Source organism: Carcharodon carcharias, chromosome 7 (genome assembly GCF_017639515.1).
Source record: "Carcharodon carcharias isolate sCarCar2 chromosome 7, sCarCar2.pri, whole genome shotgun sequence".
Classification (NCBI taxonomy): domain Eukaryota; kingdom Metazoa; phylum Chordata; class Chondrichthyes; order Lamniformes; family Lamnidae; genus Carcharodon; species Carcharodon carcharias.
In genome coordinates, this window is record NC_054473.1 from 141,944,581 (window position 1) to 141,959,432 (window position 14,852).

The window sequence follows — 14,852 nt, forward strand, 5'->3', positions numbered from 1 at the left end:
CCAATCCCCACTCCAGCAGTGCTGAGCCTTTCAGCACACACTTCACGCTGGCTGGCTGTTAATTGGCTAGCCAGCGTGAATTCGCAGTCGGGGGCTGATTGCGGTTGGCAGTCTGGTCCCCGGCCAATCCTGGACCCACCAACCGGGCCCACCCGCCGAACTGAAAATTCTGCCCCAAGTGACATATGCCACCCCAGGCAGATGCTGTGGATTTCTCCCCAACTCCCCCAAGATGCTTGTCACACTGTGAGCCAAATGGTCTCACTGAACTCCGTCTTGCACATGAGAGTTTCAATCTCCATTTTCAAAGAAATCGCTTTGGATTCTTCTCCTAAACTGATGTTTCCTCTCAGATGCCTTCTAAAAGGCTTCACATTCAGGCTTTCGAGCTCTCTTGGACTGCCACGTGCATTCAGGCTGCCCGCCAAGCACTCTTGCTCACTGATTCAGCTGTTCCAACAGAACACCACTGCGTCACAGGCCTTCGGCTTTCCCCTTGGATCTTATGGCTTCTCCCAAGCCTGTATTGCTTTAAATCTATGTCCTGCAGCTTCTCCCTTTAAGCTGGGAGCTTTTCTTTGTTGCTCACTCTTAACTTCATTTAGCAGGACCTTTTCCAGCTTCCTGTCCTTGCCCTTTGACTGAACTATCCACTTAGGACATTTCCTGTCCACTCCCTGGTTTTGTGGACTTTATCCTTAGGTATTTGGAATCTGCTCCTTGCCAGTTCCCTCTCCCGTCCAGCCTCTCTGTAATCCTGGTCACTCTTCCCACTTTCCTTTGGGACTTGCTATCTGTCCCTCTCTTATGCTGCTTCTGCTGGCAACTCCTTTCAACCTTAGGGTGCGCTGACTAACTGAACTCAAACTGCTTACAGTTTCACTGTCTGTGTGTGTGTGTGTGTGTGTGTGTGTGTGCTCTCTTGAACTCTGTTGCTAGGCAACAATACAATTTTTTCTACCTTTTTTTAACTTCTCTAAACCCCAACCCACTCTTGGTAACACAGCTCTCCACTGCAAGGGTCATAAAAATCCTCAAAATGCAGGCATCTCTTAAAGTGAAACTAAAACTTAAGTTTCTCCTTTTCTTAATGCACCAATACAGAAGCACATATTAAACTTCATTCCTAACACACATAAATACACATATAACTTACTTAAACTCTCTAGTTCCTAACAGTGCTAAAGATTACAGATTGAAGAGGCACTGTTGAGTTAGCTTACTGAGTTGCTATTGTGCAACCTATGGACAGAACACAATGCAGCCAAAGTATACCAATGGTGGAGTGGGTGAATATTGAGTCCAGTGGTAGGGGCATCGATCAAATGAACTACTCTGTTCTGAATGATGTGGCGTTTCTTAGATGTTGTTGTGACTGCATCCAGCTGGACAAGTGGTGATTATGCCATCACATTCCAGGCTTGAACCATTAAATTCTGATCAGGAGATGAGCCATACATAACAGGGTACCCAGCTTCTGATTGACTCTCTTAACCACAACTTTAGATAAGATTGGTGCACTTAAGCTTGGATTAAGGCTGAGATGATGAGATGACTCATTTGATGACCCCTTCCAACAATTTCCTGAAGAAGGGCAGTAATTGGAAAAATGAAATTTATCCTGCTTTTTGTAGATAGGACAAATCTATGCAATTTTCTGCATTGTCATTACGCTGCACTGGCATAACTTGACTGGAAGGGGTGACTTAATCCTGGTACACAGATCTTCAGAATTACAACCAGACTGTAACCAGAGATTTTGCTGTGTCCAGTACCCTCAACTGCTTCTTAAACAAATTGGCTGGATACCAATATCAATGATGGTGCTCACGTAGGACAATTGAAAAAAAGAAACAGTTGCCACTGGACATTTATTTTACAGCCAATTAAATACTTTTCAAAACATAGTCACTGTTGCAATGTAGGAAACATGGCAGCCAATGTGAGCTCAGCACAAACTCCCAGGAACAGAAATGTGGTACTGACCAGGTAATCTCCTATTTGTAATGTTGGTTGAGGGATAAATATTGGTTAGGACACTGGAGATAACTTTCACGCTCTTCTTTGAAATAGTGCCATGGGACTTGTTATATCCATCAACCAGGCAGATGGGGCCTCGGTTAAATGTCTTTTCTGAAAGATGACACCTTTGACAGGGCAGCACTCTCTCGGTACTGCACTGGAGCGTCAGCCATTAATTTTGTGCTCAAACAATGGCGTGGAACTTGAGCCCAGAACCTTGTGAACAATTGAGTATGTTGTCTCTTGGCTGAAGTTGCTTGCAAATACTTTGTCTCTTGCTGAGTTCTGCCATAATTGAGGATGGAGATAATTAGCGAACACCCTCCTCCTTTTCCTTCCCCTTTCTTGATTGGATGTGGTAGAACTAAAGAGCTGTCCACTTATCTGTTGAATGTAGGGACTTTTAGACCTGTCTAAAGCCTGATGTTTTTGGTGTGTAGCATGCAGTTGGAGCATGTATAGTAGCCTCAATAGATTGAAGCCTCATTCTGGGATCTCCTTGCTGTTGTTTGTGGTACATACTTCTACAGTCGCTATTAAATTAAGATAGATCTTCTGGCTTGAGTGCGATGGAGGAGTGAAGGATCTGCCAGTCCATGGTTACAGATGTGGTGATTTGGAATTCTGTTGCTGTTGATGGCCTATAGTGCCTCATGTGTGTCCAGTTTTGCACTGCAACACCCATTCTTCATCTGGCTCACAGGAGCGCCACACTACACAATGGAGGATATTCTTATTGTGAAGATGAGACTTTATCTTCTCAAAACTTGTGCAAAGGCCACTCTTACTAATTCTATTATAGACAGATGTTTGTGCAACAGGTAGGATGGTGAGGAGGAGGTCAAGAAGGTTGTACCCTAGTGTTAGTTCCTGCACCAGATGATGCAGACAGCAATGACAGCAAGGACTTGACAGTTTGATCAGTGATGGTGTGACCAAGCTACTTGTGGTGGTGAACATTGAAGCTTCCCATCCGGAGCACATTCTGTGCCTAAGTATCCCATATTAAGTTTTCTGGGAGTTCATATTTTATTGAATATTCTGCAAACAAGCAATACAACATCCCATTAATTCCATTCAATATACAAAGAAACATTAGATAAGAAAGAAATAACTTGCATTTAAATAGCACTGATCTTGAGCCTATGATACCCAGTGTACTTATAGTCAGTGAAAAACTTTTGAAGTTTAATTGTTGCTGTTATGTAAGAAATTAAACAGACGCGAAACAGCCAAGTTGCACACAGCAAGGTCCCACAAACATTAACGCAATAATGGCCAGGTGGTCTGTTTTAGTGATGTTAGCTGAGGGATAAATATTGGTCAGACATCTTGGAGAACTTCCCTTCTCTTCTACCAACAGGAACATGGGACCTTTTACATCTACCTGAGAGGGCAGACGAGGATTAGTTTTACATCATGTCTGTCTGAAAGACATCATTTTGAACAGTGCAACACTCTCTTAGTATTGCACCAAGGTGTCAGCTTAGATTATGTGCTCAAGTCCTTGGAACAGAACAACTCCTTTCCTGTGCAAAAATGTTTGATATAGTGTAGATTTAAGTGTTATCTGTGTTAATAAAAAAAAACACAGAACATGTGCCATACATTTCCTGTCAATCAGGTTTCTCCATCACACTTTTGAGTATTATGCCCAAAAAAAAGTATAAAGAATCAAATACAGTCATTCGGAATGTACAAAGTTACCTATAAAATGAAAATAATAGAAAAGTGACACAAAAACGAGAAAGTCTGTAATTGTTGACTGGCATTAGTGTTCCAATATTTCTTAAAAACGGGGGATTAAAAAAACATTCTGATGTTCAGCCTCAACAATATTAAACACTGACCTCAATAAGACTTGTGCTTTTAAAGGGACTTTGCTTTATTATAGGAGAATAATGTTGTGCATTACATTGTATAAGGTTTCTGGCCTTTATAAAACAAAATATGATCAAATGGGCGGCAAAGTGATAACATCACTGGACAAGTAATCGAGAAACCAGGTCTGGGGGCGAGGCACGGCAGCTGGCGGACTTTAAATTCAATTAATAAAATCCGAAATTAAAGTTAATCTCAGTAATAGTGACCATGAAACTATTATTGATTGCCATAAAAACCATCTGGTTCACTAGTGCCCTTTAGAGAAGGAAATCTGCCCTCCTTACCCGGTCTGGCATATATGTGATTCCAGATCCACAACAACGTAGTTGACTCTTAACTATCCTCTGAAATGGCCTAGCAAGCCATTCAGTTCAAGGGAAAATTGGAATGGGCAACAAGTGCTGGCCTTGCCATTAAAGCCCACATCCCATCAAGGAGTAAAAAAAGAACTTATTGTAAGCAATACTACAGCTGATTACATTCAATGATCAGATTATTAACACTTAAAATATGCTAAATATTAGCTAAAGAATTTGACTACAATATTATGACCATGCTTAAATGTTTAGCTAATCTGGTTGATTATTCGGTTATAAGCAACTCGAGCCATGATTTCTTTGGTTTTTCTTGCTCTCTTTATTCTGTAGGTTTAACATGAACAAGTTCATGCAAAAGCACCAACTCTTCCATACTCAGCAAATAGTGGATCTCTCGCTTTCTGCTTCAATGTCTCCAAACATCTGTTGCTCATGAGAGAAAAATAAATTGTTTATTCCTCAAACTGATCTCAGATAAAGAGTTTGAAACATGCTACACTTTTCATTTTTAAATGAATTCATAGTCAGACATTGAATGTTATTAACACCATTTGCAGCTCATCAGCCAACCACTACCCATGATTTCTGTACATTGAATTCTGATAAACTGCCTGCCATATTCAGGACACTGCTGGTGATATGAGGTCTCAGGAAATTTCACTTATTCTATCTGTACTCCGAATAGATGCTACATAAATGATCAAAAAAAAGACAAAAAGTTGAATTGAAGTCTAATGAGGAGGTAACAATGGACAGGGGAGAGATGGTGGGATAGTTTCCCTCTTTTTTCCACCTCTTGACTGACTACAACAAGATGTGTTTTAAAGAAGAAATATTTTAACCCCTTGAGTGCTGTGACTCTTAGGAACAGACACAAGACAAGTCTCATAAGTTTAGGAAAATAATAGATGTTTATTTCTTAACACGCGAAAATACAAGAAAAGGTGATTACAAAAGAAGCATGCACTTAGGCATTTAAAGTGTCCAAAAAGTCATTGTTGCTCTTGTTCTTCGGGCAGGAAGCTGGAAACAAAGCAGGCCTGATGATTTCATTTTGGTTCACTGAAGAAAATGGAGATTGGAAGTTTTGGGCAGTGAATATCAGTGGCTTACTCCTTACACAGCAGGTTTCTGGCTTTGCTCCAGCTGAGGTGAAGTTGAGCACTTGTAGTGAAGATCTGGCTTGGTTTTGTAAATCAGTAGGTAAAAGGATAGCTCCCCCTTCCCACCCACCCACCCCTTCTCGGCCTATTAGTGAATCTTTAGGCAGTGTTCTTCATTTGCTGGGCAGGATTTCTTCCTTTCAAGTCTCTTTTCTGCCAAACTGATTGACTTCTTGTTCTCAAGTTGTGTGTTAATAAAGTGTTTATTTTCACAATCTGCTCTCTCAGGTGGGTGTTCCCATTGTCCACACAGATGCTCCCTCACAAAGTAAGGATTGACACACAGTGGGTTTGAATCTCTGCAATTTGCATCTCCTTTTTATAGAAGACTGTGATTCGGTCACAATCATAGAATTCCCTCTGGGTCAAAATCCTGGAACTCCCTTCCTAACAGCACTGTGAGTTCACTTACATCACAGGGACTGCAGCGGTGACGATGGCCTAGCCAGCATCACCTACGTCCAATGAAAGAATATTTTTTTAATGGTCTTTCTTCACACCCATTTTGTGGAATTTCATTCTACTGCCACTGTAAGTCTATGTGGTCATTGTGTATAAATCTTTGTAGGCATTTAAACAATAATAGCTGTTAAATCCACAAGAGAGAATTGTTGCATTTTTAATGTCTTCTCAGGAGTGTTCCAAAAAGGTTGCTTACACTTTAATGTCCTGTCCAGACATGCAGGCTACTTCCAGCCTTGGGCAGTTTCATGTATATTTGCAGACAAGTAGGGAGGTCACCTCAACCCCTGAACTTCATCTTGTTACAATGCAGATTGTCCATTCTCCATATTGTTTTTTTTATATATAAGTGTCAATGTTGCTATAAGTTCACAAGCATAACTATGTGGGGGTGACAATGATAAGTCTAATGAAACACAAGTACTTCAGTCAAAATTGTGCCATATATCAGCACACATTTTTTTATTCATTCAAGGGATGTGGGCTTCGCTGGCTAGGCCAGCATTTATTGCTCATCCGCAATTGCCCTTGAGAAGGTGGTGGTGAGCTGCCTTCTTGAACTGCTGCAGTCCATGTGGTGTAGGTACACTCACAGTGCTGTTTGGGAGGGAATTACAGGATTTTAACTCAGGACACTGAAGGAACGGCAATATATTCCTAAGTCAGGACAGTGTGTGGCTTGGAGGTGAACTTCCAGGTGGTGGTGTTCCCATGTATGTGCAGCCCTTGTCCTTCTAGGTGGTAGAGGTCAGGGGTTTAGATGGTGCTGTCGAAGGATCCTTGATGAGTTGCTGCAGTGCATCTTGTAGATGGTACACACTGCTGCCATTATATGTTGGTGGTGGAAAGAGTGGATCTTGAAGGTAGTGGATGTGGTGCCAGTCAGCGGGCTGCTTTGTCCTGGATGGTGTTGTGCTTCTTCAGTGTTGTTGGAGCTGCACTCATCCAGGCAAGCAGAGAATATGCCATCACATGACTCATGTCATGTGGATGGTGGACAGGTTTTGGGGAATCTGGAGGTGAGTTACTGTCCACAGAATTCACAGCCTCTGACCTGCTCTTGTAGCCTTAGCATTTATATGGCTGGTCCAGTTCAGTTTCTGGTCAATGATAACTTCCAGGACGTTGATACTGGGGGATTCAGTGATGGTAATGCCATTGAATATCATGGAGAGATGGTTAGATTCTCTCTTGTTGGAAATGGTCATTGCCTGGCACTTGTGTGACATGAATGTTACTTGCCACTTGTCAGCCCAAGCCTGAATGTTGTCCAAGTCTTTCTGCATTTGGACATAGACTGCTTCAATATCCGAGGAGTTAGAAATGGTGCTGAACATTGTGCAATTATCAGCGAACATCCCCACTTCTGACCTTATGATGGAGGAAAGTTCATTGATGGAGCAGTGGAAAATGTTTGGGCCAAGGCACTACCCTGAGGAACTCCTGCAGTGATGTTCTGGGACTGAGATGACTGACCTCCAACAACCGCAGCCATCTTCCTTGGTGCGAAGTGTGACTCCAACCAGTGGAGAGTTTTCCCCCTGATTCCCATTAACTCCAATTTTGCTCGGGCTCCTTGATGCCACATTCAGTCAAATGCTGCCTTGATGTCAAGGGCAGTCAGTCTCACCTCACCTCTAGAGTTTAGCTATTTTGTCCATGTTTGAACCAAGGCTGTAATGAGGTCAGGAGCTGGATGGCCCTGGCAGAACCCAAACTGAACATCAATGAGCAGGTTATTGGTGAGTAAGTACTACTTGATAGTACTGTTGATGACTCCTTCTACCAACAAATAGGCCTTGGTTTACTTTGTCATTTGAAGAACAGGTTCTCTGAAAATGCAGGTTATGTATAGTACTGCACTGAAATGTCAGCTTAGTCTTTTGTCCTGCAGTGCAGCTCGAATCTACAACTTTCTAACTCGGGGGTCTCACTCGGGAGCACAGAGTTGGGACAATTCTCTGTTTCGCAAACCTGACCCAGGAAAATGTGCCTTGGAACTTCAGTTTGTCATTCCAGGAGGGGCTGGGTTGTAACGGAATCATGGTGGGTGACCCCATTAACAGTGCAGTGGTTGCCAGTTACAGAGACAAGCTGGGCAGAATGCCTGCCTCAGTGCACCAACACTTTGCCAAAGCAATGAAAAGAAACAATAAAGACAAAAACAGTTCTCCAGCCCTCACCTCTCTTATCCCCTCATTCCCCCCCACATACTCCCCACGCACCATCCATGCCAACCCATGCCATCTTAAGCCCCCACCCACTTCCCATAGCTCCTCATACCCCCATGCCAACATATGCCTCTCTGCCCACCCTTTTGGCCCTTTATAGCCCCTATGTCAACTTAGTGCCATTTAATGCCAACCCATGCCCCCCATCCCTCCACCATTTGCCCTTACATCTACCATGTCAACTCACTCAGTATCCACTATGGACAGATCTCAGGACCCATGCTGAGATTAAATAAGGTTCTTAAGTGTCCATTGATTAATTCACTATTGAGAAAAAAATAGTCCCGTTAATAAAAACCCATTCACTACATTTGCCTTCCTTTAATCCTTCAAAAAAACAAATATTGGATCTCATAGTCCCACTTCAAAGAGTTTATAACCATTTTGGAGCTGTCATTCAAACTGTGAACTGACAGGCACCCCAACATGATTATGAAATGTTGTGAAATCAGTCATGCAGCACTAACCCTGTAATCATAACTCAGGCTTATGCCAATAGACAGAGTGAAACAGTTTTTTTTCAAATATTTAAAAGGCAGAAATTTTAAATGCCTTGACAGCTTGACAGGTCCCTTTGACAACTCTGAACTGTTCCTTTTGACAGTTTTCTTGACAGTTACAATGATTTTGACAGTTCCAATGAGTTTATGCACTTTTTGCACACACTTATGTCTACTTTTAACAATCCCTAAAGGACCTTACCTATTCCAAAGGGCAGCTCACTTCCCCCAAAGGTATCCTGGGACCATATCCATTAGGATACCTTACCTCTCCAAAGGGTTACCCTACCTGCCCAAAGAGTTCCAGCAGCTTTAGGTCCTCTCCTACCGCATCTAGTGCGCAAGTCATGTTTTGGACATCCCACTAATAAAAATCATATCAGCCTGATGCAGCTGCACTTAACATTTTCAGTTGCCTCTATGAGCCATGGGTGTGCAACTTAGAACCCGCCCCCATTTTCCTCCTGTGCAAACAGAAAGTGCCAGTTTTGGGGTTGGGACTTTTTGAATTGGGTCTCCACAGCCACTTTTGTAATGACGGAGAGGCTCTCCATTTTTATGAAAATTCAGGCCAGAGACCACAATGCCAGCAACTAGACATATTAAAGCATTCCTAATGAGACAACATTTCATTTTCTATAATAATCTCTCTAGCGGTAATACTTTCGTAGCATTTACAGCAAATTATACGCATAAAACACGTTTAAATCGGCTAATGATGCTTCCTAGTCCATGCATTTATAAAGACTATTCAAATCAATATGAATTATCTGTCTGCTCTATTCATTCTGATTTGACCATAAACATTGATCAAATTTTGATAACAGTTGTTAAAAAAGATTACAAATGTATATTAAAGTTGCTGTATAATATTGTGAAGTGTTATTTACAAGAGAATATATTGTTACATCAAAGTAACTCACTTTGATATAGCAAACCAAAAGTTATAAATATCACAGCCAATACATTTTAGTGGTATCAACATTAACTTTACTAACACAGAGCCTATTGTTTATGTTTTTGGACTAGCAGTCCAGAGACCTGGACTAGTAATCCAGAGACCTGGACTAGTAATCTAGAGAGCATGAGTTCAAATCACAGTTTGGCAATCAGTTTTCAGTTTATAAAATAAAATTGGTACCAATGGAAGTGAACTGGAAGCTGTCAGACTGCTCTAAAAACCCAACTGGCTCGCTAATGTCCGTTAGAGAAGGAGACTTGCAATCATTATCTGGTCTGGCCTATATGTGACTCCAATCCCGAGCTAATAAAAATGAATGAGATAGTGCCCTTAAGCCATCAGTCCATTCTTTCCACAGACAGAACCTCCAAATTTTGTGCAGTGACAGGAGTCAGTTTAGTTATTGCATCATTAAATTATGAAGGCCGTTTTTAAATAGTATAGTAAATCTGAATGGAACAGTTTTCCTGTAACTGCCTTCCGAAGAGGCTCAAGCCATTCAATTGTACCAAACTGCTAGAAAGCATAGATTGCAGTGATTCAAGTAGAAGGCTCACCACCATTTTCTTAGGGGCAGAATTTTTCCCTTGGCAGGCAGGCTCGGCTGGGGTGATCAGGAAGCCGACTGCCACCCGCGATCAGGTCACGACTGCAATTTCACGCTGACGGGCCAATTAAGGCCCGCCCAACGTGAAACATGAGCGGCAGTGCTCAGCGCTGCCTATCCGGGCAGGGGGAGGAGGGCGAGCAAAGCAAGCGGGGCAAGCTTGAACTTCGTGCATGCATGCGAGTAAGTGCTTGAAAATCTCCCTGAGGCACAGAGCTGCCTCAAGGAGATGAAGCATATTTTTTAAAAAAAATAAAGATTTGAAAAATGTAATAAAACATGTCCCCTCATGTGACTGTCACTTGAGCAGGGACATGTTATTAATTAAATTTTATTTTTATTTGCTTTTGGAAACCTCATCCCACCAGTGGATGAGGTTCCCAAAAAAAGACCTTTTTGCCTGCCCGCCAACCGTAAGGTTAGACAGGCAGCAAAAAATTTGTTAATTGATTGTTCAATGGCCTTAACAGGCCTTTTAATTGTCGGTGGGCACGCTGTCGACTCTGGCGTGTGCCCACTGTCCGAACTATCGCACGAGTACACGTTGACTCGGCCGACGTCAACCCACGTCATTTCACACTCGAGTGGGTCGGACCCGCACCTGCCTGCCAAGCTAAAAATGTTGTCCTTAGGGAAACCAGGAACTGACAATAATTTAAAAGCAAAATACTGCAGATGCTGGAAATTTGAAATAAAAACACAAAATGCTGGGGAAAACTCAGCAGGTCTGGCAGCATCTGTGGACCGAGAAATAGAGGGCTGAATTTTCCGTCCCCGTAGGTGTCTGGCGTCATGGCAGATATGAGTGGACAATATGGCGGGAACGCCGAAGATCGGTTTCATACCGTCGTGAAAACAGTTTGCGATCGTCGGCTCTGGTGTACCAGGAGTGCATCACTGAATCGGGGGCCTGCACTCTTCTTTGTTTTTGTGGCCATGTCTTAACTGGTGCTCTCCTGGGCTGCAAACATTGGGAAGTATGTGTGCAGCTGCAGTTTAAATATGGCACCCTGCGTGTAGAAGTAGTGAGGTAACACTGTGGCGGGCAAATCAGAGGCCGTCCGCCAGCCAGACAGTGTGTTTCCTCTGGCTGCATAGTTAATGAGGCGGGGATGGGACGATACCACGTGAAAAGTCCCCATTACGGTCGATGGGTGAACAAGCTCTGAAGCTCAAACTGTTAATTCTGTTTCTCTCTCCACAGAAACTGACAATAATTTGCCAGCCTTGCAAACTGTATCCACTTCCTGAGAACGATTGTAAACAATGAGATCTTCCTTTCCCTTTAAGTGCTTGTTAATATGTCTGTGTCTACTGATCTTCGTCCTTTTGCTTGAGATTTGAGTTACAAAGCTGGGTTAGTCATTTGAGAATCAGGCATTCTGTTTAGTTTGGCCTGGTGATTTGTATACAAGCGTATTTGGGGTATTACACCTCTATTTTCCAAGCAACATTTGGTTTTAGCATTTGGCAATTTGCATTATTGTGTCATTGCATTATTTAGGTAATTTGGGCAAGTTTCTCAACCCTGTCTGCCAATTTCAGTGGAATAGTAGTACGTTTTAGTGATACAGCTGGTTAGTTGAGATTTTCTTACATATAACAGCTGAGTCAGCCTCTGCTCCTCTATCCTCCGCGCATCCCCCCCTCCAATGTCAATATATATTTTGCTTAATCACTAAATATTTGTTGTGTAGTTGCTTAAGCTAAAGACAGAATGAGAATTCATATCTGAGAATAATTTTTCTTCAAGTCTCAAAAGAGAAACTGGAATCTCTGAAGGGTTGCAATGGACAAAGATAAAAGATGGCTGTTGGTGATAGTTTAGTGCAGTCTACTTGAAACTGGTTTCTATATCTTATTATCCAATGTATATACACCTGCAAAAATAACTACAAGGAGGTAAAATGCAGCAATTGGGGAAAGTTAAGAGATCTTAAAAGCATGGGATTTTACATTGGCTAGGCTCCACTAGGGAGAGATTAATGAAAGGGAAAACTGACACATTTAGTTGAATAAGTTACAGGTAGGCACAACAACAGCCCTCTCATCCTTACCCAGGTCATTTTGAGGCAGTAGTGTGATAAGAAAAAACAAATATGATGACATAAGAAAGATGAGCAGAGGCCAGGTTTCACCAGCAAGCCCAAAATATCTCTTGACTAGCTCAAAGAAATTTGGATTTCACTCTAATTAGCATTCAATTATCTTTCCCATTGGTGCACTTCAGACAGTTTGGACAGAAAACACCAACCTAAAACAGCTGCATGCTGATTAGGCATGAGCTTGTGGTTTTTTGGAGGCAATGCTTTCCATTAGCACTCAAAGAACAACAAGTTGAATTGAATCACACCTTGAAATTGTGATAAACCATCCCTTTATCCAGACTGTTATCGACACTCATTTGGGTGGCAATGAAAGTTTGCCTGTCACAATATTACCTAACTTTAAATCAATTAAAGTATCAGTCAGCTGCCCCCATGAATTATGCAATTGATTATTCAAATTACCAGTATTGTCACCCAGAAGGTATGTAAAGGCGGCTGGTTAGAAGAGGTGCGTTATTTCTCAGGAAGAGGCCAGTCACTGCCTTTTCTGGAATTCAGTTTGCTTTTCATAGGAGTGAATAGTTCTAATAAAATGACAGCATCAACCTAATCATTGCCTTAAATTAAAGAACATAATTAGAAATAAGTCATAGAAACAAAATCAACAAATAACAAATACTGTTCAAAAATGCTGACTGCATAAAAATGCATGCTAGGCATGACAAAGTAGGAGATAGATTTGGCATAAGTATATTTACAAGTTTGCTGCTCCTAATGTACAGCAGATATTTTCTCCATAGTGCTATTATATATCTCTAAACACCTGCTCTATTAATGAACAAGTAGGACAAATGTTATCCTACCCGAATATTCAAGATATTCTATAGGACAATAAAAGCAACATGTGGCCTGGTGGAGAGAGTATTTCTCTCAGATACTGAGCTATGTGACAAAACATTATCAGGAATCCATTAAAGGGGCAATTATTTTTCTCATGTTGCGTCAAAGCTTATTTAATATTATGATCACAGTATTAAAAGCCTTCTGTGCTCTTCGGGATTTCTAAGATTTCAACCCATTGACACCCATGGCAGACAGCTTGAATGCTCCCGTAACTGAAAATGTCAAAGCAGGAGGAGGATTTTGTCTTGAGTTGTTCCTTATCACTTTATATAAAAATAATCTCTAACTGGTCTTTTTAGATTATTTCACCAAACATCAGTGAAACCATAGGCTCTCAGCCTGTATAAAAAGATGAATAATGATCCCTTCTTTAGTATTCAGTGACATCATTTGAGCTGTATATTTTAACAGGAGGATATTAGAGCTCTTGTCCATGGAAGGTAATGAGGTCTAGCTCTGAAGTACTACTAGATTAGAATGAAATACGAACCCTATTACACTATGTTGCTGCAATTATTATCAGTAAGTTGCAATATAAATATGCAAATTATTTTGCTTGAACTTTAACATTTTCTGTAGAGGCTATTCATCTTCTTAAAGTATTACTTAAATCAGTAAAGAGGATTCATACATCATTGCCTGCCATTTTGAGAACAAATATTAATCAATTTTCACATTGCATTGGTGCTGAGGAACTGTAATCTGCTCCATGTTACAGTGACACAGCTAAAACTATGGTACTGAGCCATTCCCAGAAATCATGTGGTAATGCAATGGAACATAGTACTTAATAGAGTTCCCAACACATCAGGGAAGCTCGAGATAACAATCATGCAGGCAGCATTATTATTCATCATATGGTATCACAATAAAATTATTGTAAGAATAATATAATGACCAAAGTAAAAATGATAAGTAATCATAATAAATGAAGGTTGCTTCTGTGGGTATAATGCAATATTCTTCCAGGTTCATCAGTTGTAAAGAAGATTAATGCCTTTAGGCTTTCATTTCATCTAAACAAGAAGTATGAGATCTCCATGTTATTCTGCCAGTAAAGAAGTTGACTTCCACATAGGGGATCCTAATTAAAGCCACATTCCTGATTAACATGTAAATTTAGTGGCATTAACATTCACCGGGTTGGAGGATGGGTCAAAGGCCAGAAACTAGCTTCTGTGGGGAAACCAAAAAAGAGAGTAAAATAAAAAGTAAGAATTATTTACTATAATACTACATTGTGTACTCAGGAGAAATAGTGACTTGACCAGACTCTGTCCAAAAGGCTTAGAAAAAGGAATTTTAATCTTCAACAAAATAGGAGGTCCTGTCAATATAGTTATATTCCTTGTTCATGAAACAGTTCCAAAATGCTGAGTTTTAATATGCCATCTATGGAAATTCAAATTATATGTCCCAATTAGTCTCCAATATTCAAAACAATTAAGGATATCTACATTACATTGTCTTCTACTTCAGTCATGAAGCCTTTATTAGGCCCAAAACATTGCTGCATTTTCTCATTGCAGGATTTTTAATGAAACTAATGAGCTGAATTTTGCGGTCCGTGGTAAAGCGACACCCCTTGCCACTGGCCTTGAAGAAAGCTGGCCAGAAAGATCACATGGTCTTTCCTCTATCCAAAATACCCATTTGAATCTGGTACCAAGTAAAGAGGATTTACTTGCATCCAATAACAGTGATGTCATCACACAGCGAGTGGTATGCAGAAAATCACATTGAAGTATTGTCAC